The sequence below is a fragment of the Schistocerca cancellata genome, chromosome 6 (assembly GCF_023864275.1).
Source record: "Schistocerca cancellata isolate TAMUIC-IGC-003103 chromosome 6, iqSchCanc2.1, whole genome shotgun sequence".
NCBI lineage: Eukaryota > Metazoa > Arthropoda > Insecta > Orthoptera > Acrididae > Schistocerca > Schistocerca cancellata.
In genome coordinates, this window is record NC_064631.1 from 401,631,887 (window position 1) to 401,657,865 (window position 25,979).

General features: G+C 41.5%; 1 protein-coding gene across 2 annotated transcripts in view; it reads right to left on the reverse strand.

Moving 5' to 3' along the window:
* Positions 1 to 25,979, reverse strand: part of LOC126190906 (cytochrome P450 6k1-like) — a 71,794-nt gene that overhangs the window by 44,880 nt on the left and 935 nt on the right. The window lies entirely within an intron of this gene.

A 25,979-nucleotide genomic window follows, 5' to 3' on the forward strand; every position in this document is an offset into this window, starting at 1 on the left:
AGTATACGTGTCCGCCATATTGCGCATGGGCTACCTGCTGCAGTTTTGGCAGGGGTATAAATTTCTCTAGCCACCTGACGAGCTACGACTTGGCAAATACTGTCTTTTTTTTACAAATACTTACAATGTGTCTTTGTTGTTGTTGTGGTCTTCAGGCCTGAGACTGGTTTGATGCAGCTCTCCATGCTACTCTATCCTGTGCAGGCTTCTTCATCTCCCAGTACCTACTGCAACCTACATCCTTCTGAATCTGCTTAGTGTATTCATCTCTTGGTCTCCCCCTACGATTTTTACCCTCCACGCTGCCCTCCAATACTAAATTGGTGATCCCTTGATGCCTCAGAACATGTCCTACCAACCGATCCCTTCTTCTGGTCAAGTTGTGCCACAAACTTCTCTTCTCCCCAATCCTATTCAATACTTCCTCATTAGTTATGTGATCTACCCATCTAATCTTCAGCATTCTTCTGTAGCACCACATTTCGAAAGCTTCTATTCTCTTCTTGTCCAAACTATTTACCGTCCATGTTTCACTTCCATACATGGCTACACTCCATGTGTCTTAGCAGCTAAAATGACGTAGTATTTCTTTCGGTGTATTCTTCCTGTATAAACAAATTCTTGGCAGCTTTTAACATGTAGCCTTGTCAGTAACGAATTATCAACAAGTTTAGATACAGATCCAGGGTTCTGTCTTAGTGAAACTCACGAAACTTTGAGTTGAATTTTGTGTCAGCTTTCTCAGAAGCAAGTGAGGCAGCAGGAGCTGGAAGGAAAGTTAGTGTGTAGCCTACACTATTAGACACTGAGTACAATCAGGGAGTGTGGAAGCATTGCGGAGACACATCTGTTTGGGACGGCCGTTGCGGGAACGAAACATGCAAATAATATCATTGTTGCCCAAGTCTGTGCGCATCTCCTTGCAGGGATTCAATAATGATCGTACAGAATTCTTATCCAGCACTGGAAAATTAAAACCTATAATTTGGATCAGTTCAGAATCGGAGTATATATTTCTTTCCGGTGAATAAATAAATAAAAGAGTTGTAGTAAGGGGCATATTACGTATTTCGTTATTTGGAAAGTTTCTTCAGTACGTATGATTTCGGTATTTAACACTGACAAAAAAACTGAATTTTTTAAATACAAGCAATTGAACTACAAAGTAATATTCTATGACACAATGTAATGATCATTCGCCGAAAGAAGATTTTTTTTCCATTTCCGTGCCAGTTGGCAATACAACATAATGCTTCAAATGTCCTTTGGGTTAAGTAGGTATGTACAGGAGTGTGTGTATGTGTTTACTACATGTGACAAGCGCGGGGCAACAAATTGGTAAGGATACCGCAGAGAAGTAATTGCCTCTGGCTCTCTTCGAGTCTGGCGTGGATGACACTGCGAGAAATTCTGCTCGCAGCTTATCTTATGCGTATGCGTCCCAAGGTCAGACGTACAACAGGATGTGACTTGTCAAAAAGCGACTGCTTGGGTAGTAAGTAAAGTACATCAGACTGATGAAACTAGTTGACTTAACTTGCAATTTGCAAGCTTTGATTTCGTTGCACGAATAACTCCTGCGTCTGGAGATCTTTTAGTATATCTCATGACACTGAACTTACGCTATAAAGGAAAAGTAGCGATGAAAGTTGCCTAAAGTATTATCGGTAGCTTTTTCCATTATCCAATGTACATTGCGAGGCACAGCTTCCGATAATAATACAGGGATCTTTACTGAAATGAAAATGGGCATCTCAAAACTTTGTGACGAACCTTAAACGGCAAACTGTGTAAAAAAAACGTTAGATTATATAGAGATCAAGTATCTGTGAAATTTACCGCCTTCTTGCGTATGACGTCAACAGGTACGACATGGTATCAAAAAATTCCCGTCGTATGAATTTTGCGCTCAAGTGGTTGCGATTACAAGAAATTGTCTTCCCATTCATCCTCACTGAACGTGTGAGGCAAATGGGTGCCAGTTGAATCGTTAGATAACTTGTGACTGCGCCAGTTTCGGTTGTCATGCTTGCTTAGCGGTTTTGCTGAAAAATCAGCGTGTCTGTGCAGATTTATTTTAAGTTTGGGAAAATTGTGCAAAAAAGCACTAAAAGTTCAAGTAAGCACTTGAAGATAAAAATTTAAGTCAGGCACAGACTTACAACGGGTATAAGCATTTCAAAAAAGAGTGAACACCAGCTGAAGATGATGACCATTCCGGTCACCATCAGTTGATATCACATGTGAAAATGTTCCTACTGAAGGAATCTAATTCTTCAGGATCGTTGACCGCTAGAACACCTGGCGAATATATTAGGGTAACTTTGAAGATATTCTGCAGAATAATTGAAGGATTACGGCGAAGATTGTGCCACGAGAGCTTTCAGACAATAAGAAGTAACATCGAGTGAAAGCCAGCATAGAGCTAAAACAACTGTTCCAAGACGATCTAAAATTTCATTCAAATGTTGTTACTGGTGATGAAAGCTGGCTATGGCCCTGAAACTAAGCCACAATGGAAGAATCCATCTTCCCCTCGGCTGAGCTCAGAATATCTAGAGTGACTGGAATTATATCGTTGTCCTAAGACGTTTGAGGAAGACATCGTAACAAGGAAATATTTTCAATTGAAAAGTTTCAGAAACGATGAGAATCGTGTATTTACTTCCAGAAAACGTCTGAGAAATGATTGTACAGGATAAAATCTGTGGAAGACATAATAATTTTAACTGATATATTTCGAGAGCTTTTGGATATCGCCTAGTAGTTTCTTTCTCATGTCATTTACACTGTTTTGCATTACTGCTGGTTCAGTGCAGACGTTACAGATTCAAAGAACATCGCAATGTACGTTCACTCTCTCATAACGCCCTACAGGGTTCTGTAACCTGTTAATTTGACCTGTGAATGAAGGGAGTTATTTATTGCACTTTAGGCTAAATCTTCTTGTTCGATACCACAGATGTATATTTCCTACAATTAATATAAAACATTCAGATTGTAATTTATCTTGTCAAATACAAGTGTACCTAATTATATTTCTGTCACAAATAGCGCTTAATTACCTGTAAATTACGCCTAAAGAGACATACTGTTTCGCTTATAACATTTACAACGTGCTGTGGCCTTTACGCAACGAGAATGTACGTGTGAATTGCAATATTATTTGAACTAGTGGTGTTAACTGGAAACAATTCATAACAAAGCCGAAATAAAATAATGTTATCCTATACGCATACTGCTAATCTTACATACCATGTTTCAACTCAACTTGGAGGAGGCATACGAGCACAAAATGAATACCGAGAACTTATTATTAGACGCTAATAAAAATAGTCCACTTGTTGTTAAAACTTGTTTCATTTATGCGTTTCGGGCATGACCATCATCATAACATCAGTCAAAAAATCACAATATCAGTTAAACACTTAAACTGATTGACGAAGTTATTTTCACACTAGAGAAAATGACTTCACACAGAATACCGTGTCAAGTGATGTCTGTCGTATTGCTGACAAATTTATTCATAAGAATAGGGTCTCAAAAAGGGACATTTTAAGTGTATTTTGATTTTCACTGAGCTACAACGACATTTAATTCACAACAAAATGTTCTTTGCTCAAAAATGATTTTTAGTTGATTGATACAGTTCCAGGCTTACTACAGCAATGCTGCAATTGCAGCTGACCATGAAAAACTGGAACATTGGTTTCGTTTCTCGTTTTAGCAAATGTTTTGTGTAAATTTTAATCATTCATACTACGTCTTCCACCAAGAGAGTCCCAAATTGGGGGCACTGCTTTAAACTTAAATGCATCTGTACTATTTCTGGGCTTACTTTGACGTGAAATGAACTTGATTATTACACCTGAAAACAGAGCAACGAAATTTATAAGATCACTAAACATTTTCAAATGACTCTGGAGATGAGCGTGGAGCGGTGACACTCATATATATTTTCTTGTGTAGTTTTGTATTTCATATGTGATATCCCTAGCCGATGCTGTCCACCATGAAATCATCAGGCTGTCGATAAGGTAAAGTCGGAGAGACTGGCTTCTGAGAACATGTTTAGAGGCTGAGAAATCATCACCCTAAAAACAGCGGAACTTTCATTGTGAGACCAGAAAATACTAGCATTGCTAACAGAATGTGGCGTTTAGTACGAGGTACGATACAGATGACAAATGCTTCCAGAATGAGATTTTCACTCTGCAGCGGAGTGTGCGCTGATATGAAACTTCCTAGCAGATTAAAACTGTGTGCCCGACCGAGACTAGAACTCGGGACCTTTGCCTTTCGCGGGCAAGAGCTCTACCATCTGAGCTACCGAAGCACGACTCACGCCCGGTACCCACAGCCTTACTTCTGCCAGTATCTCGTCTCCTACCTTCCAAACTTTACAGAAGCTCTCCTGCGAACCTTGCAGAACCGCTATATCCTTTCTTTCAGGAGTGTTAGTTCTGCTAGGTTTGCAGGAGAGCTTCTGTAAAGTTTGGAAGGTAGGAGACGAGATACTGGCAGAAGTAAGGCTGTGGGTACCGGGCGTGAGTCGTGCTTCGGTAGCTCAGATGGTAGAGCACTTGTCCGCGAAAGGCAAAGGTCCCGAGTTCGAGTCTTGGTCGGGCACACAGTTTTAATCTGCCAGGAAGTTTCAGATGACAAATTTTGGGGGATGTTCAAAATTGGCCACATCTGTTCAACTGGATGTCTCAGACCTCAAGGTAATGAGCCAAAAATAGAGTAAATTATCACTGTGGCTATTTCAGAAAACCCATAATAATTTTTAACTTCACTGGGAAGAGTAACCTTGTACCCCACACTTCCCTGTTGCAGGAGGTGCTACATTCTTAAAAAGGCCAGGGAACCTGTACTTGGATTAATCAAGACTCATAGAGTTTCCCTGAACTAACAATGAAATAACATGTGATGCATTTAAAACAGCGAAAGATCCATTGTCATTGAACAAATGCTAGGTGCTACTCTCTGAACTGTACCATGTAGCCAGAATACCTTACCCCCAGAAGAGATTTAGGTGATCAACTGGTGACTTCATTGAGAAATGTTGGACATCACAGAGCCAATATATCTGCAATCTAGGCACTAAGGAGCAGCGCCACAACGCCACAGGCTGGTGACTCTTGCTCATGGAATAACATATTCTTCCAACTCATACATTTGTTATCACTTATATATATAAATCAGACTGTATGTTTGATTGTATGTATGTCTGGCATCTCATCCAAAACCGCAGAGCAAAGCAACCCAAATTTAGGACAGAAACAGCAGGCATCACGAGTATCAGCACTGTGTTTATAACCTGCTAGCTCCAGTAGGACTTAAGATGTGGACAATGTGCTTTTTTTTCAACCCCTGGCCCATAGGTTGCCCTGCTTGACACTCTTTTTATGTAGGAATGTGGGAACAGTCTCGTCCTGGTGAATCAACCTGCGTTGCAGGGCAGCTTACATGTCAGGACCAAAAACAGTTTTCCAGGCTCCAACATGTAGGATGACCTGCAAGAAAGCATGTGTCGAACTTACATCTGGGTGAAGCTGCAGAGAAATGGGTAGTATACATATAAATCGGCATGTTTGTGTATATCCACGATCTTCTCCAAAACCCCTGGATCTGCTTCAACCAACATTGGCACACAGATTGACCTCACATATATCAGCATTTTGGGGGTTAGGGCCTCTTAGCTGATGTAGGCAAAACAATGGTATTTCAGCCCCTGATGTGTAGGTAGCCCTGAATGACAGGCACATTTTGTTGGAATTAATGTCTATCCGCTTTATCCATCTGTTTTACATAGATTCACATATGGATGAGGAAAGGATTGAGATGGACAGAAAGAGGGGTGCAGAAAGGGAGAGGTAAATCGAGGGGGTAGGAAGAGATGGACAAAAATAGTGGGGAGAAGGAGATGGTCAGTGTGTGAAGAAGGAGGAGACAGGAGGAGAGAGAGGGGAGGAGGAGATGTACAGAGAGACAGGATGGAGGAAACGACCAGAGAGAGTGGGAAGCAGCAGGAGATGCAGGACTCAGGTGGACGTTATAGAGGGGTAATAGGCAGGTGGAAAAGAAAGAATGGATGAGCAGATTGAGAGAGAGGGGGGGAGAGATTATGGACATAGAGAGGGAAGGAGGATACAGGCAGATGGAGGAGGAGGATATGGTCAGAGAGAGGGGGAGAGGAGGTGGGCAATGAGAGGAGGAGAAGATGAAGAGACAGAGAGCATGGAGGGACAGGATGAATAGGTAGAGAGGATGAGGTGGACAGAGAAATGTGAGGAGGGAACAGTCACACAGAGAGGGGAGGAGGTGTTAAAAAATTATTCAATATTTCAGGAGATGATTGTGTCAAAACAAGAAAAAGAAATCTTATAATCACGGATCCTACAAAGCATACGGTCTGACATATGACTACTTGTTCAGAGGAGGTGCTTAACCTGACGTCTGTTCATCTCTGCCCTTTGGTGTAAGGACACATGCACTCATTGAAATCGCCCTGGTTGGCTCTGAATGTGCTGAGAAGCAGGGAAGACATGATTGTGTAGTGCCTGCACATCATTTATTGGTGTGGCATAGATCAATTGCTTAATGTTTCTCCGTAACCAGAAGTCTAGTCGATTTAGATCCTGGAAATGAGGAGGTCAAGGTATGTGACATTCTTGGTCAATCTACCAGTTTTCAGACATCCCCATCAGGTGCGGACACACAATGCAGAGAAAACGTGCTGGTGCGTCATCATGCATGGACCACATCTGTAGTCTGTCCTGACATGGCTCATTCTCTAGTAAGACAGGCAGGATGTTCTTCAGAAAACGGTAATAATAAGCCCCAGTTAATTTCTGTGGTAGCACATATGCCCCTAGTAATTTACTGCCAAAAATGCCTACTCGTGTGTTGATTGAGAATCGATCTGCTGCCTATTTTCTTGAAACACATGGGGATTTTCATCAGCCCACACATGCTGATTATTAGATTAGATTAGATTAATACTAGTTCCATGGATCATGAATACGATATTTCGTAACGATGTGGAACGAGTCAAATTTTCCAATACATGACATAATTAAGTTAATTTAACAACATAATTAAGTTAATATAACAACCTTTTTATTTTTATTTATTTATTTATTGTTTGGTTTTTTTCTTTTTTTCTTAATTTATATCTAAAAATTCCTCTATGGAGTAGAAGGAGTTGTCATTCAGAAATTCTTTTAATTTCTTCTTAAATAATTGTTGGTTATCTGTCAGACTTTTGATACTATTTGGTAAATGACCAAAGACTTTAGTGGCAGTATAATTCACCCCTTTCTGTGCCAAAGTTATATTTAATCTTGAATAGTGTAGATCATCCTTTCTCCTAGTATTGTAGTTATGCACACTGCTGTTACTTTTGAATTGGGTTTGGTTGTTGATAATAAATTTCATAAGAGAGTATATATACTGAGAAGCTATTGTGAATATCCCTAGATCCTTAAATAAATGTCTGCAGGATGATCTTGGGTGGACTCCAGCTATTATTCTGATTACACGCTTTTGTGCAATAAATATTTTATTCCTCAGTGATGAATTACCCCAAAATATGATGCCATATGCAAGCAATGAGTGAAAATAGGCGTAGTAAGCTAATTTACTAAGATGTTTATCACCAAAATTTGCATAAGTAGCTGAACTCAAACGTTTCAGCAGATCATCAATGTGTTTCTTCCAATTTAATTTCTCATCAATGGACACACCTAAAAATTTTGAATATTCTACCTTAGCTATATGCTTCTGATTAAGGTCTATATTTATTAATGGTGTCATACCATTTACTGTATGGAACTGTATATACTGTGTCTTATCAAAATTAAGTGAGAGTCTGTTTACAAGGAACCACTTAGTAATTTTCTTAAAGACATTATTGACAATTTCATCAGTTAATTCTTGTTTGTCAGGTGTGATTACTATACTTGTATCATCAGCAAAGAGAATTATCTTTGCCTGTTCATGAATATAGAATGGCAAGTCATTAATATATATTAAGAACAACAAAGGACCCAAGACTGACCCTTGTGGAACCCCATTCTTGATAGTTCCCCAGTTTGAGGAATGTGCTGATCTTTGCATATTATGAGAACTGCTTATTTCAACCCTCTGCACTCTTCCAGTTAGGTACGAATCAAACCATTTCTGCACTGTCCCACTCATGCCACAATACTTGAGCTTGTCTAGCAGAATTTCATGATTTACACAATCAAAAGCCTTTGAGAGATCACAAAAAATCCCAATGGGTGGTTTTCGGTTGTTCAGATATTCAAAATTTGATTGGTGAAAGCATATATGGCATTTTCTGTTGAAAAACCTTTCTGGAAACCAAACTGACATTTTGTTAGTACTTCATTTTTACAGATATGTGAAGCTACTCTTGAATACATTACTTTCTCATAAATTTTCGATAAAGCTGTTAGAAGGGAGATTGGACGGTAATTGTTGGCATGTGATTATGGAAATTTACAAAGCCATTTCGTGTAAACCCTGCCTCATCAGTAAACAAAATCTTGGATGCAAATTATGGATCTGCACCACACTGCTGCAAGAGCCATTGGCAGAACTTCACTCTGTCAGGATGGTCTTGTGCCCTAAGGGCCTGGATTCACTGAATATGGTACAGATGCAACAATTGCTCATGAAGTACCACCCACACCAGTGGATGACTAACATCTTCAGCTGCTGCTGTTCATTGCACACTGGTCCCAGGGTTGTTGTCCACTGCACCTAGACCACACTTCTACATTTTAGATGTGCAAACTGAACAATGCATTCTGTTGTGTACTTTGTTGGGTGCTACAGAACCTGTTTCCACAATATGCTGGAACAGTCAGCTGCTCAACTTAACAGATGGTACCCTTTGTGCTTGAAATCTTTCAGTGTTCATGTTATGGCCTCTCAGATTAACTCCATTTGCTAAACCATAGCAATAAATCATGTCTGCCATTTCACTTGTGGAGTAAAATAACTACATTGCTAGGTTGTGTCAAAGTATCTGAGGGGGGAGGACATGTTGTACCACACCACAAACATCACAATAACATGTACTTTAAACTTGACCTATAAGTAGGCCAAACATCACTGTACATACCCAGTATTAGGAGAAATGTACACTAACATAAACAAACATAATAAGACTAAAGTACAATCACACAACGTAAATGGAACAACTCATTGCAGACCACTGTGCCAACTAATGTTTACATCAATACTGCATGGAACTATCTCAGCACATTGTTGACCCTGGTTTGACACAGAGCATCAATGAAACAACAGTGCTCATATCCAATCACATGTAAGTGATATCTTCCTGTCTCACGGTATTCCATACCAGAAGTTGTAATTACCGTTAATTAATTACCAGTAGTCATCTGTAGTAGGATAAGTAATACGTTGTCATCACAAGAGCACCTCCTACAAAGACCCATTCATATGTCTTATGTCACAATGTATGCTTTGTAGGACCCAGGGTCATAAGACATTTTTGTCTGTTTTTTATTCATACTATCGTCCCTTGAAATACTAGCGAGTTTTTTTTAACATCTTGGGTCTGTCAAATCCATACATGGGTGAAGCTCCAGGAAAAAGGCTAGTCTATGTATAAAACAGGTTATATGTATTTATGTCCATCATTCCTTCCAAAACTACTGAATTGTTTTCAAGCAATTTGTCACACATACTGCTTCTACTACTTATCCCACAAGAATCACCCCTGTGGGGTTAGAACCTCCTAGTTCCCATAGGAGTGGACACACAGGTGAGAAGCGTTGTCAGTCACTGACATCTAGGCTCCCCTGAACGACAAGCATGTTGTGTGGGGATTATCGTCATTTTCTGCAGGCGTTACCTGTGCAGATGTTCATAGTTGTTCAGAGTGATAGTGAGAGAGGGAGAATATGAGATGAACAAAAAAAATGGAGTAGAAGGATTGTCGACAGTCAGAGCAGGGAGAGGAGGCATATTGTCAGGCTATTATGTGCATACCTTGCAGGTGATACAGATGTGGAAACACATGGCTACCCAGAGGAGGAGGAAGAACATGGGAAATGAGAAAATGCGGAAGGACGGTGTGGACAGAGAAAGAGGGGTTGGAGGTGGAGGAAATGATGGACAGAGAAATGGAGGAGAAATGAATTAACACTGAGGGGGGGGGGGGGGGAGAATGAGGTGGAAAGAGAGAGTGGTTAGCGGAAAACGGATAGAGAGAGAGGAAGTGGTGGTGGTGGGCAGAGACAGGCTGGAGGAGATAGAGATGGACTGGAGGAGGTGGGAATGGACATAAAGAAGAAGGCAGAAGAGATGGACAGAGAGAGGGGAAGAGGAGATATCAGAGAGAGGGAGGTGGAGAGAGTATTGAAATTAGGGGGAAATGCAGGAATCAGGAGGAAGGTATAGAAGGGTAGCGGGCAGGCGATAAAGGCAGAAGAGGAGGAAGATATGAACAGAGGGCTGGGGGAGGAAGATGTGGAAAGGAAAAGGTGCAAGAGGATAGGGATAGAGGGACAGAGGAAGATGGCTCTGAGCACTATGGGACTCAACTGCTGTGGTCATAAGTCCCCTAGAACTTAGAACTACTTAAACCTAACTAACCTAAGGACATCACACACATCCATGCCCGAGGCAGGATTCGAACCTGCGACCGTAGCGGTCGTGCGGTTCCAGACTGTAGCGCTTTTAACCGCGCGGCCACTCCGGCCGGCTAACAGAGGAAGAAAAAGTGGTGAGAGAGAGGGGGTAGATGAGATGGACGGAGAGATGGGATAGATAGTACTGGAAGGAACAGGTGGACAGAGAGGCAGGGGAGAAAGAAGTGAACACAGACAGGGTGGAGAAGGTGTTGTGTGCAGTATAAGTGCCGAACGCGTACACATGTGAAGCCAGGAGAAGAAGGCTATCTATCTATAAATAAACTCTAAGACACGAAGAAAGATACAAAGTGAAAGAATTATCGGAATGTGATGGAAATCGTTAGATCTGATGCACATGTGCAGAAAAATAAAATTTCAGATAAATTGGATGATCTATAGAGGAGAAAGTGCTTCACAAATTAATACATTGTTGCATCTCTGGCACTTATGCAAGCATTTATTCGGCTTGGCATTAGTTTACAGAGCTGCTGAGGTACATCGTGCTAAATTCTGTCCACCTGACGCGTTAGATGCTCAAAACCCCGAGATGGTTGGAGGGCCCTGTCTATTATGCTCCAAACGTTCTCAATTGGTGGGAGATTCGGCGACATTGCTTTCCAAGGTAGGCTTTGGCAAGCACGAAGACAAGCAGTAAAAAAAATATTTTGCTGAAATGTTAGCCCAGGATGCCTTGGCATGAAGAGCGACATAACGGGGAGCAGAATATCGTCGCCTTAGCGCAGTGCTTTAATGATGCCGCGGGTCCTTCTCTGAAATGAGGTGGCATACCGGGCCATCACTTCTGGTTGTCAGTCATTATGACAATTAGGTTGGTATCCCACTACTCTCCAGGGTGTCTCCATATCAGTCTTCGGCTGGGAATCTCATGGATTGGAGTAGAATTGTGTTCAGTTATGAAACTTACTTCGAAATGAGTCCTGGTGGCCAGTGACAACATGCTAGAAACACACAGGACAGCGGCGGGACATCAACCTGAGCGACGCCCGCCATACAGCTCGACAACTAGGACATATGGTCTGGGGTGCCATTTCTTTCCATAGGAGGACTCCTTAGTTATCATCAGTGGCACCCTTATAGCAGAGCGGTACGTCGACGATATTCAGTGCCCCGTTTTGTTGTCCTTCAAGGCACAGCATCGAGAACTTACATTTCAGCAAGCTAGTAGACAGCATACAGTTTAGATCAGCGCATTCAAGTTTGAATATTTATCTCGTGCAGTAACTTTTCGGTAAACAGGGTTTCTAATAACAGGTAACTGTAAATACATTAACTTCTATACAGAAATTTTTTCTGTTTAATACCTTGCGGTCTTAGAGTACAGTGAGATATCTGCTCAGCAATTTTTAGTGTTATTTTATTCTCCTTAGGTATATTTCGTATACATCTCAAACTCAATAACGTCATTTAAGACATTATATCTATTTTATACACTGTACGATATGGCTAGGTAGTGTGCTTGTTCCAAGCGGACACAAGGAGAGTTGGCTGCTGTCTGTAAACAGCCGTAAGCTGCGTTGGCTGCCGTCGACAAGCTTCTAGCTAATGCTCGAAGTTGCAGTGACGTCGGGGCGCCAGTGACGAGACCTGCGACTCCTTTGGTGCCACTGGAATGCTCTGGTGCCCCGGACGTCGCTGCAGCTTCCGATACGCAACATCTGACCGATGCGTTCTCACTCCAGAGTGGGTGGCAGACAGTGGTGGGTTCGCGTGTCACTGGGCGGAAGACGAAAGAGGGAGCAGGCCGTGCGGCTGGCTCCCTACGTCTTAGAAATAGGTACAAAGTGCTACCCAGTGTTGATGATAACTCTGAGCCAGCACGGGATGCCTCTCCTGTTAGGCCAGCGGTCGATTTTCCTGCCCAGTCCGGGCAAGTACAGAGGGTGGGTATGCTAGTCATTGGGAGCTCCAATGTTAGGCGGGTGATGAGCCCCTCAGGGAGATAGCAGACAAGGCTGGAAAGAATTCCAGCTGCATTCGGCATGTTTGCCGGGAGATCTCATCCGTGATGTGGATGAGGCCCTGGTGGCGGCTATCGAGTGCACTAGTTGCAACCGGCTGCATGTAGTGGCACATGTCGGCACGAATGACGACTGCCGCTTGGGTTCTGAGGCCATCCTCGGCTCCTTTCGGCGGCTGACTGATCTGCTGAAGGTAACTAGCAGCGCACGCGGGGTGCGGGCTAAGCTATTTTTTGCATCGCATCCGGAGTTTATGGCGGTTCTCTGGTCTGGAGCAGAGGGGAAGGTCTAAATCAGACGCTCAGACGACTCTGCGATGGTATCGGATGCAAATTTCTCGACCTCCGCTATCGGCTGCAGAATTCTAGGGTTCCCCTTAATAGGTCAGACGTGAACCACACGCAGGAAGTGGCTACTAGGGTAGCGGAGTACTTGTGGCGTGAACATGGGGCTTTTTTAGGCTAGAGAACCCCTCCCTTGGGATCAAAGACGATTTGCCTGTTCAATCAGCCTCAGTGACCTCAGAGGATCTTGGTCCTCGTAGGTCAGAGACAGAAAAGATTAATATGATTTTAGTAAACTGTAGGAACATGCAAGGAAAGTTCCCGAAATTAGTATCGCTTACTGAAGGTTTTAGTGCACAGATAGTATTGGGAACAGAATGCTGGTTGAAACCAGACGTCAATGACAACGAAATCCTAAGTTCAGATTGGAATGTTTATTGTAAGGATAGATTAGTCGCCAGTGGTGGCGGCGTGTTTATTGCAGTAAAAAATTTGATAAAATCTAGCGAGGTCAATGACAACGAAATCCTAAGTTGAGATTGGAATGTTTATTGTAAGGATAGATTAGTCGCCATTGGTGGCTGAGCGTTTATTGCAGTAAAAAATTAGAAAAAAACCAGCGAGGTTATCACGGATTCCGAATGTGAATTAATCTGGGTGAAACTGAGTATCAAAGAACGGTCAAAAATGGTGATAGGATGCTACGTAAACAAAGAGTACTTCATCTCAGATTCAGGAGAAGTAGAAACCTAACTGACAAACAAAAGATGAATGAAGCGGAAATGTGCGTAAGGAGAGCCATGAGAGAAGCGTTCAATTATTTTGAAAGTAATACTTTGTCAACAGACCTGAGTATAAACCCTTTGAGATTTTGGTAAGTGGGTCAAAATCATATTTTCATTCTCTCAGCGACCACAACGGCACCGAAACGGAAGGTAACAGAGAAAAAGCCGAAATACTGAATTCGGTCTTCCGAAGCTGTTTCACCACGGACGATCGTAACACAGCCCCTCCTTTCAATCGTCGTACGAACGTCGAAATGGCAGATATTGAGATAATCGATCGTGGAATTAAAAAGCAGCTACAATCGCTTAGTAGGGGAAAGGCGTCAAGATCAGATGAGATACCTATAAGATTATATAAAGATTATGCGAAAGAGCTTTCCCTCCTTCTAGCAGTAATTTATCGTAGATCGCTTGAATAACGAAAGGTACCCTAAGACTGGAAAAAAGCGCAAGTCATTCCCGTTTTTAAGGAAAGCCATAAGGCAGATCAACACAATTATAGATGTATACTGTTGACGTCAATCTGTTGTAGAATTATGGAACATGTTTTGTGCACAAGAACTATGACGTTTTTGGAAAATAAAGTCTCTTCTATAAAAATCAACATGGATTTCGCAAAAAGAGATCCTGCGAAACACAGCTCGCTCTGTTCCTCCATGAGGTCCACAGAGCAGGGGACAACGGTGCTCAGGTCGATGCCGTGTTCCTTGATATCTGTAAGACATTTGGCACCGTCCTGCATTGCCGTTTAATGAAAAAAATACGAGCATACGGAGTATCGGTGCAGACTTGCGATTGTATTCGAGACTTCCTTGCAGACACAACTCAACACGTCGCTCTTAACGGAACAAGATCGACAGATGTAAAGGTAATAACCAGAGTTACACAGGGAAGTGTGATAGGACTGTTGAAGTTTAGAATGTGTCTAAATGATCTAATAGAATGCGGCGGATGCTCTTTAACGCTACTCGCAGATGATGGAATTGTCTGGTAACAACAGCGATATACGAATTTGTAGAACGACTTGCAGAGAAGTAATGAATGGTGCAGGCTCTGTCAATTGACCCTGAACGTAAATAAATGCAACATACTGCGCATTCGTAGGAAAAGAAATCCACTACTGTACAGCTACACTGTTGATGACAAACAGCTAGAGACAGCGTCTATCGTAAAATATCTAGGCGTAACTATCCAGAACGACCTTAAGTGGAATGACGACGTAAAACAGATAGTGGGAAAAGCAGATACGAGAGTCGGATTCTTCGGAAGAACCTTAAGGAAGTGTAACTCATCCATGAAAGAAGTGGCTTAAAAGGCGCTTGTTCGCCCGATTCTTGAGTATTGTTCATCTATCTGGGATCCCTATCAGGTAGGACTGATGGAGGAAATAGAGAAGATGGAACTAAAAGCGGCACGTTTCGTCACGGGATCGCTTAGCTGGCGGTAGAGCGTTACGGAGATGCTAAAGAAACTCCACTGGTACGGGATAGTACTTTTCAGGACGAGTTGGACAACATATTACTTCCCCCCCTCCCCACCCTCCCACATACATCTCGCGTATTGACCAAGAGGGGAAAATTCGAGAAATTAGAGTCAATATGTAGACTTACCGACAATTATTGTTCCCACGCACTATTCGCGAGTGGAACAGGGTTGGAGGGATCAGATAGTGATACCGAAATTACTCTCCGCCACACACCATTAGGTGGCTTGCGGAGTATGATGTAGATGTAGATGCACTGGCCCACACACGGCGAGAGTCTCTACTGCTTGCCTTCGTGTTTGCCAAACCATACCTCTGGCAGCAAGGTCGCCGCATCCCTCCAGAGTTGAGTACGTTTGGAGCATTATGGTCAGGGCTCTCAAAGCAAATAGAGATTTTGACGACCTAACGGGACAGTTGGACAGAATTTGGCACGATACCCCTGAGTAGGGCATCTAAAAACTCGATTTATTAATGCCAAGACGTATAAATGCTTGCATAAGGGCCAGAGGTGGACCAATGCGTTATTGATTTGCTCAATTTGTTAAGCCCTTTCCCTTTAATAAAATCATCCTATTTCTCTGAAATTATAATCATTTGTTTGTCTGGGCATGTTATTCACATCTAATAATTTCCGTCTGTTTCGGACAATTCCTCATAGTGCGTCGTATTTTTTAATGTCTTAGAGTGTCTTGGAATGTAGGTGCCCTCTAGGGGTTGAATAACCAACGAAAGCGTAATGTTCTGTGAGTCAGAGCGTGGAATGACAGAAATGGTTCAAATGGCTCTGAGCACTATGGGACTTAACATCTGAGGTCATCAGTCCCCTACAACTTAGAACTACTTAAACCTAACTAACCTAGGGACATCACACACATCCATGCCCAAGGCAGGATTCGAACCTGCGACCGTAGCGGTCGCGCGGTGAATGACAGAAATTTGAACGCGACAGGGAACAAGAGAATCTGAAAAGCGAAATGCTAAGGCTCATTCTAGGTGTGCTGGGGATCAACGAAGTGAAATGGAAAGAAGAAGAGGATTTCTGGTCAGACGTGTGTGTGATAATATTAACAGTAGCAGTTAATGATATAACGGGAGGAGGATTCCTTACGAACTAGAAATAGGGCAGGGTGTGAGTTACTGTGAACAGTTTATTGATAGATTTGTTCATGTTAGAGTTGCAGCAAACCAACACCGATAACAATAATTCAGATATACACGCTGACGTCGCAAGCAGAGGATGAAGAGATAGAGAAAGTATATGACGATACTAAACAGGTAATTCAGTACGTAGTGGGAGATCAAAACAATCACGGGAGACTGGAATGCGGTTCTACGGAAAGAAGAAGAAGAAAGGGTTACGGGAGAATACGTGCTTGGTAGTAGGAGTGAGAGAGGAGAAAGACTGATTGTGATATGCAATAAAATTCAGCTATTAATATCGAATACTCTCTTCAAGAGTCAGAAAAGGTGGAGGTATACTTGGAAAAGGCCGGGTGACACAGGAAGATTCCAGTTAGATTATATCATGGTCAGGATGGTTAGTTGGTTGGTTAATTTGGGGGAGAAGACCAAACAACGAGGTCATCGGTCCCATCGAATTAGGGAAGGATGGGGAAGGAAGTAGGCAGTGGCCTTTCCAAGTAACCATCCCGGCATTTGGCTGAAGCGATTAGGGAAACCACGGAAAACCTAAAGCAGGATGACCGGACACGGGTTTGAACAGTCGTCCTCCGAATGCGAGTCCAGTGTGCTAACCATGCGCCACCTCGCTCTGTTCATGTTGAAGCAGAGATCCCCAAATGATACAATGGACTGTACGGCGTACCCAGGAGCAGATGTAGAGTCAGATCACAATTCAGTAATGATGAAGAGCAGGCTGAAGTTTAAGAGACTAGTCAAGAAGAACTGCTGCGCAAAGAACATATGGAAGTACTAAACAATGAAGACATACACATGAAGATTTCCGAGGCTATAGGTATTGCGATAATGAATTGCTCAGTAGGCAGCTCAGTTGAAGAGGAATGGACAGCTCTAAAACCGACAATCACTGGAGCGAAAAAGGAACGCATAGGTACAATGAAGACAATGAATAAAACACGGGTAACAGAAGTAATACTTGAGATGATCGATGAAAGAGGGAAGGATAAAAAAATACAGGAAAATTAACTAATGCAGAAATACAAGTCACCTAGGAATAAATTAAATGGGTAGTGCGGGGAAGCTAAGACAAAATGGCTGTATGACAAATGTGAAAAAATCAAAAAGAAACAGTTGTCAGAAGGACTGAGTCAGCATACAGAAAAGCTAAAACAACCTTCGGTGAAATTAAAAGCAAAGGCGGTAACATAAAGAGTGCACTGGGAGTTCGACTGTTAATCGCTGAGGAGAGAGCGAACTGATGGAAAGAGTACTTTGAAGGTGTGTATGAGGGGAGAGGGGGACACTTATCTGAAGGCGTGTTAGAAGAAGAAAAAGGAGTCGACAGGGAAGAGAGAGGGGATCCCTTGGAGTCAGAATCTCGAAGAGCTTTGGAAGAATTAGGCAAATAAGGCGGAAGGGATACATAACGTCCCATCAGAATTTCTAAAATCGTTGGGAGAAGTGGTGACAAAACGACTACTGACATTGGTGTGTAGAATCTAGAAGACCGGAGATTTACCATCCGAAGACAGCAAAAGTTGACAAATGTGAAAGTTACTGCACTATCGGCTTAACAGCTCAAGCATCCAAGTTACTGATAGTAATAATAGACAGAAGACTGAGAAAGAAAACTAAAGCTGGGTTAGATGACGATCAGTTTAGGAAATATAAAGACATCAGCGAGGCCGTTCTGACATTGCGCTGGATAAAGGAGGCAAGACTGAAGGAAAATCATGACGTGTCCATAGGGTGTATCGTCCTGGAAAAAGCGTTCGACAATGTAAAATGGTGCAACATGTCCGAAATTCTGAGAAAAATAGTGGTAAGCTGTAGGGAAAGACCAGTAATATGCAATATGTACAAGAACCAAGAGACTGAAAGGTCAATAACGAAGTACTCAGATTGAAAAGAATATAAGACAGGAATGTAGTCTAAGCTGCTACTGTTCAGTCTATACACTGAAGAAGCAGTGTCGGAAATAAAAGAAAGGTTAAAGAGCGGGATTAAAATTCAGGGTGAAAGAGTATCACTGATAGGATTCGCTGATAACATTGCTATCTTGAGCACAAGTGCAGAATAATTACGCTGTCTGTTGAATGGAATAAGCAATCTAATGAGTATAGAATATGGAGTGAGAATAAATCGAAGAAAGACGAAAATAATGCAAAGCAGCAGAACTGTAAAAAATAAGAAATTACTATCATAACTGATGACGAAGTTAAGGAATTCTGCTAGCCAAGCAGCAAAATAACCCATGGCAGACGGAACAAGGACATGAAAAGCCGACTAGCGCTGGTATAAAGGCCATTCCTAGCCAAGAGAAGTCTACTAGTGTCGAACATAGACCTTAGTTTGAGGAAAAAAAAATCTGAGAATGTATCTTTGGAGCACAGCATTGTATGGACTGTGGGAAAACCAGAAAAGAAGAGAATGGTAGCAATTGAGATGTGGTCGAGCGGTTCTAGGCGCTTCAGTCCAGAACCATGCAGCTGCTACAGTCGCAGGTTTGAATCCTGCCTCGGGTATGGATGTGTGTGATGTCCTTAGGTTAGGTTAGGTTTAAGTAGTTCTATGTCTAGGGGACTGACGACCTCAGATGTTAAGCCCCATAGTGCTTAGAGCCATTTGAACCATTTGAACTGAGATGCGATACTACAGAAAGATTTTGAAAATGAGGTGGACTGATAAGGCAAGAATGAGAAGGCTCTCTGGAGAATCGTCGAGGATAAAAATATATGGGAAACACTGACAAGAAGAAGGGACAAGATGGTAGGAGACCATCAAGATTTTGCGGAATAACTTCCATGCTAATAGAAGGAGCTGTAGGGGGTAAACACTTAAAAGAAAATCGAGAGTTGAATAACTCCAGTTAGTAATTGAGGATGTAGGTTGAATGTGTTCCTCTGAGATGAACAGACTGGCACAGGAGAGGAATTCTTTTATTTATTTATTGTTCCGTGGGACCAAATTAAGGAGAAGTCTCCATGGTCATGGAACGAGTCAATACATGAAATTATAACACGATATTAGAAACAGATAAAATGAAATATAAAAAAACATATTCAGGTGACAAGTCGTAAATTTAAATAAAGAAAATCAACAATGTAACACTGGAATTTGCTTAATTTTTTAGCTCTTCCAGGAGCTCCTCGACAGAATAGAAGGCGTGAGCCATGAGGAAACTCTTCAGTTTAGACTTAAAAGTGTTTGGGGTACTGCTAAGATTTTTGAGTTCTTGTGGTAGCTTATTGAAAATGGATGCAGCAGAATACTGCACTCCTTTCTGCACAAGAGACAAGGAAGTGCATTCCACATGCAGATAGGATTTCTGCCTAGTATTAACTGAGTGAAAGCTGCTAACTCTTGGGAATAGGCTAATATTGCTAACAACAAACGACATCAAAGAAAATATATACTGTGAGGGCAATGTCAGAATTCCCAGACTATTGAATAGGGGTCGACAAGAGGTTCTCGAACTTACACCACATATAGCTCGAACAGCCCGTTTTTGAGCCAAAAATATCCTTTTTGAATCAGAAGAATTACCCCAAAAAATAATACCATACGACATAAGCGTATGGAAATATGCGAAGTAGACTACTTTTCGTGTTGAAGTGTCACTTATTTCAGATACTGTTCTAATGGTAAATAAAGCAGCATTTAGTTTCTGAACAAGATCCTGAACATGGGCTTTCCACAACAGCTTACTATCCATCCGAACTCCTAGGGAATTGAACTGTTCTGTCTCGCTTATAATATGCCCATTCTGTCTGATCAAAATATCGGTTCTTGTTTAATTGTGTGTTAGAAACTGTAAAAACTGAGTCTTAGTGTGATTTAGCATCAAATTATTTTCCACAAGCCACGAACTGATTTCATGAGCTACGTTATTTGATACTGTTTCAATATTACACACAAGATCCTTCACTATAAAGCTGGTGTCATCAGCAAACAGAAATATTTTTGAATCACCTGGAATACTAGAAGGCATATCATTTATATAAATAAGAAACAGCAGTGGCCCCAGCACCGACCCTTGGGGAACGCCCCACTTAACAGTGCCCCATTGGGACTGAACATCACTACCACTCTCAACATTGCGGAGAATTACCTTCTGCTTTCTGTTCTTAAGGTAAGAGGCGAACCAATTGTAAGCTACTCCCCTTACTCCATAATGGTCCAACTTCTGCAGTAACATTTTGTGGTCAACACAGTCAAAAGCCTTCGTTAAATCAAAGAAAACACCTAGCGTTCGCAACCTTTTATTTAATCCGTCCAAACCCTCACAGAGAAAAGAGAATATAGCATTTTCAGTTGTTAAACCATTTCTAAAACCAAACTGAACATTTGAATACTCCAGTAACCTTGCATATACAACCTTCTCGATAACTTTAGCAAACACCGATGGCATAGAAATAGGTCTATAATTGTCAACATTATCCCTGTCTCCCTTTTTATAAAGTGGCTTCACTACCGAGTACTTTAATCGGTCAGGAAACCGAGCACTCCTAAAGGAAAAGTTACATATATGGCTAAGTACTGGGCTAACATACATAGAACAATACTTCAGTATTCTGCTAGATACCCCGTCATATCCATTAGAGTTCTTGGTCTTTAGTGATTTAATTATTAACTCAATCTCCCTCTTGTCAGTATCATGGAGGAGCATTTCAGGTAACAGTCTCGGAACACTTTTTTCTAAGAGCGCTATATGATTCCCTGTTGGGACTAGGTTTCTATTTAGTTCACCTGCTATATTCAGAAAGTGATTATTAAATACTGTACATATATGCGACTTATCAGTAACACGGACATTCTCACTACGCACTGATTCTATATCCTTGACCTGTCTCTGCAGACCAGCCATTTCCTTTACGACTGACCATACGGTTTTAATTTTATCCTGAGACTTAGCTAGTCTATCTGCATACCACATACTTTTTGCCTTCCTAATAACATTTTTGCACCTTACAATACTGTTTGTAATGGGCTGCTGCATTTAGATTTTGACTGTTTCTAACGTTTTGTTATAATTGCCACTTTGTTCTACAAGATATTCTTATCCCTCTAGTCAGCCACCCAGGCTGCCTGTTTGTGCTAGTACCCTGTTTTGAACGTTCTAACGGAAGGCAACTTTCAAAGAGCACGAGAAAAGTCTCGAGAAAAGCATTATATTTATCGTCTACTGTATCAGCGCTATAAACATCTTGCCACTCTTGTTCCTTGATAAGGTTTACAAAGGTCTCTACAGCAACTGGATCAGCTTTCCTGAAAAGCTGATGACTATATTTAACCACGTGTTGTAGCACAAAAATCTTTTAGAGTTAAAATTTGTGCATCATGATCTGAAAGGCCATTCACCTTTTTGCTAACAGAATGCCCTTCTAGTAATGAGGAATGAACAAAAATGTTGTCTATGGTTGTTCTATTGTTCCCTTGCACTCTCGTTGGAAAGAATACGGTTTGCATAAGATTATATGAATTAAGGAGGTCTACCAGCATCCTCTTCCTTGCACAATCACTTATACAATTAATATTGAAGTCACCACATATAACTAACTTTTTGTATTTCCTATAAAGTGAACCAAGAACCTCCTCTAGCTTTAGCAAAAATGTTGTGAAATCGGAGTCTGGGGATCTATAAACAACAACAGTTAGAAGTTTAGCTCCGTTAAATTTAACCACACCTGCACAACATTCAAACATCTTTTCAGTGCAGTTCTTTGAAACATCAATTGACTCAAATGGGATGCCGTTTTTCACATACATGGCTACCCCCCACACCGCAAAGAGCTCCTCGAAAAGCTGCCAGCCAACCTTTATCCTGGTAAAGGAAGCCTCTGAATCATGTCCTTATTTAAGAAGTGTTCAGATATACCAATAATTTCAGAGTCAACATCTATAAGCAGTTCACTAACTTTATCTCTAATACTTGGTATATTTTGATGAAATATACTAATTCCCTCATTACTCGGATACCTAAGCTTTGTCAAAAGTGGTTCCTTTGTTAGAGAGACTTCGCTTAAGCAGGAATACATATCAACTGACTTCAATCTAAAAAAGGTGCAGCTCTAACACCCACTACTGTAGGAATTTTCCCATGAGTGATCCCACCAACCTCACCTATGCTGTCACCTATAAGCTTTGCCAACCTCCCTTTCCCATACCGGTTGAGGTGCAGGCCATGTCTAGTGAAACCCGTCCTGCTGATAGACTCCACCGACACCACTGAAATGTGACCCATGCTTTCTGTCATGAGGCCGATCGTGACGCTGAAACAGTTCCACGAAATGCACATTCGTGCTGCCAGTCTGAGTGGCTATCTTTTCCAGGTCACCATCTATGTCATACTCCCCATCCCTATCAATACTGTTACCAGCCCCACCCACAATCACTACCTGATCCTCTTTAGTAAAATCCCTACATAACCCCCCTATGTTAACAGTCACCTGAGCCAATCCTGCATTAGGCTTCACAATGCTGGAGACCTGGTACTCACTCCCCAGCACTTCCTGCAACTGCTGGCCTACACATCTGCCATGAGAACTGCCTAACAGCAGAACCTTCTTCTTCCTCTTCGACTTTGCAACTGTTCTAGCCACCGTAACTAATGAGGTCTGCTGCATACTTCCTACATCTTCAGCTAATAGAGATTCCTCTCCACTAGACTCTGACAGTTGGTCATATCTATTGTAAACACCAATAGTAAAACTATCTGAAAATCTTCCTAGCAGATCTCTTGCCAACAGCAAGCTCCCATTCCCCAACCCCCTTCTCCCTCCTCATCCTATCTAGCTCCTCATGTGCGCTTTTCAAGTGCACCTGAAGGGCACAGATCTTACGCTCCTGCTCCTCTATCAACTTACTCTTGCTACATAACCTGCAGTTCCAGAATGCCCACTGGCTTCCCCACTGCATTCCCCCAGTGAAAATACTTCGAACAAGTCTCACACCGCAATCCACTACTCACGAACCTACGGCAAAGCCCACACTTCTCACGCATGGTAAAATTTTACTTTTTCTATGTTCCGCTACTACAATAAGAAGATGTTAAAAACCTGACTACAATAAACACAAACTTACTCTACAAGGGAAGTAACTACTATTATTAACAGTATTAATAACCAACAAATGTGAATAAAACAAATGACTAGTACAGAAAGAGAATCAAACGTCTAATGAGACAGTAACAAAGCTGAATACAGTTCCCAAAAGGTTCTTCTGAAATTATTTCACCAGAAAACACTAAAAACTCCGGTTGAAGACTACTATAGTTCCTAAATAAACCACTATACACAAACAATTAATTAGTACTTAGCTTTCGATGCGCCGCTACAGCTGTAACTGGTCAGCGCGGAATGTAAACACAGGTAAAGGTTGCGTTGCTCGATGCAAAACACTTACAAATATCAGGTCACAACACAAGAAAGGCAGAGGTGAATGAAGAAACCACTAATAAGTCACTTATATAGTAAATATTATCACAAAAACCGTTAAAATATATATCTGAAACCTAAAAATATATAAAAACTTGGAGAGCGATCTCACACGCAGTCACTCGCTTATGATGTCACACCAAAGACTAACAAAGGAATTCTTGGTGGACCACATAAAAACATTTCAGTATACTGATGGCTAAAAAAAAGAATGTATCTCGAGCATGTCCTCCCGAACCGCCAGATCGGTATAAACTAAATGGTATAAACCACTATGGAGGTTAGAGTCTCCTAGCCTCCATATTAGCGGAAATAAGGGAAAAACAGTCTTTCAGCCTCTGCCATGCTGGTTGCCCTGCACAGCAGTCATCCAGTAATATAACTTTGTATTGTCTTTTTAAGGTCGACACCAGTAAGGACAGCCAAGAAGAAACAAATCTAATAACGGGTTTATGGACATCCAAGGGAACAGCTAAAAACTAACGCCCAATCCACTAGCTTTGTGAGACCATTCAGTACCGAGTGGTTGCCGTGTTATCTTCTGCCAATGGCGCAATTCGGATTTTGTATGGAGAGATATAGGTGGTGCGACACTCTACTGGCACTTTTGAACTTCCCCCGACATTGGAACCGCTTGTTTTCACTCAAGTTGCTCCACAATTGCCATCACGAGTGTAAGTATTCAAGTCTTACCACCAAGGAAAAGTCCCTGGCAGTGCGTGCAATTGAATTCGGGTTCACACAAGCTGACCACTTAGCTTTGAAGGGATAGCTGTTCACCACCGGTCGAGAGAACAGAATTTCCGATTAAGAAGATCAAGATCGACAGTTAGTTCGTCAACGCACCTGATGTTTGTAAATGGTTGACTCACGAATTGTTCTTCCCGTCGGACACAGACAGGCGGCCAAGCACCACAGAATTTTTCTCTCAAACGAAAACATACTATTTCGTTCAATGTTTTTGAAACTAAAAAGACACGGTTGTCTCACGAAATACGTGCAACAACTGAGGCTTTGAATAAAATAAATGATGAAAAACAAGGAGGTGAAATGAATACTAATTGTGATATCCATTAATTGAATCTCTTAGTAGAGTGATCTTGATGGAGCTATCAACAGGTATATGACGTACAAAACATGGATCCAAGAAACGCTGTATCTTTGTCTTTCAGATGGGGTTACACAGATTCCACATCATTTACCGAATTATTTCTTTCACTGTTGAAAAATATCGTTTACCCTTTCTGGATGTCATGGATTACAGACGGATGCACATGGCGTCAAACATGTACAGATGCTAACACACTTATATTGGTCTTTAAATATGTCTGCTTGTGTCTGTATATGTGTGGATGGATATGTGTGTGTGTGCGAGTGTATACCCGTCCTTTTTTCCCCCTAAGGTAAGTCTTTCCGCTCCCGGGACTGGAATGACTCCTTACCCTCTCCCTTAAAACCCACATCCTTTCGTCTTTCCCTCTCCTTCCCTCTTTCCTGATGAGGCAACAGTTTGTTGCGAAAGCTTGAATTTTGTGTGTATGTTTGTGTTCGTTTGTGTGTCTGTCGACCTGCCAGCACTTTCATTTGGTAAGTCACATCATCTTTGTTTTTAGGTATATATATATATATATATATACCTTTCAGAAGATTACAAGTAATGCTAGGTACTAAATTCAATTTCTCCTTGATGATTTGTCTAAATGATATTTCTGCGAACAAGGTGATACGCTCTGTTTTACTTTACTGATCAAATTAGTACATAATAGTTACAAATGTCAAACAGTGAAGAAACCAAATCCGATGAACAAAAATTACATTTAAAAAAAATTATATTCACTCGCAGGATTACATATTAACAACGGATGTTGGGGCCAAAATGTTCTTGTATAATAGAATGTACGTATCAAGCACATATATCAACAGTTAAAATCCATCATTGATAGTATATATAATTTGTCCAGTAGGCTCAGTGAGGAAGACAAATCTGCATTTACATAAACCATGGTAAAGGATTAATAAACCTTTAATTCTGCAACTAGTTGTCTGTTATTTTCCAATTCTATCAAATATCTCTCTCCAAAGGCACTGTTGGTGAAACATATTTAGCGACATGGTCAGTTTCGGAGTATTATGTTATGTTTATAAAGTGTTTGAGACAAAAACTGCATTCTCAATCTGAGAAATCTACGTAGTCATCAC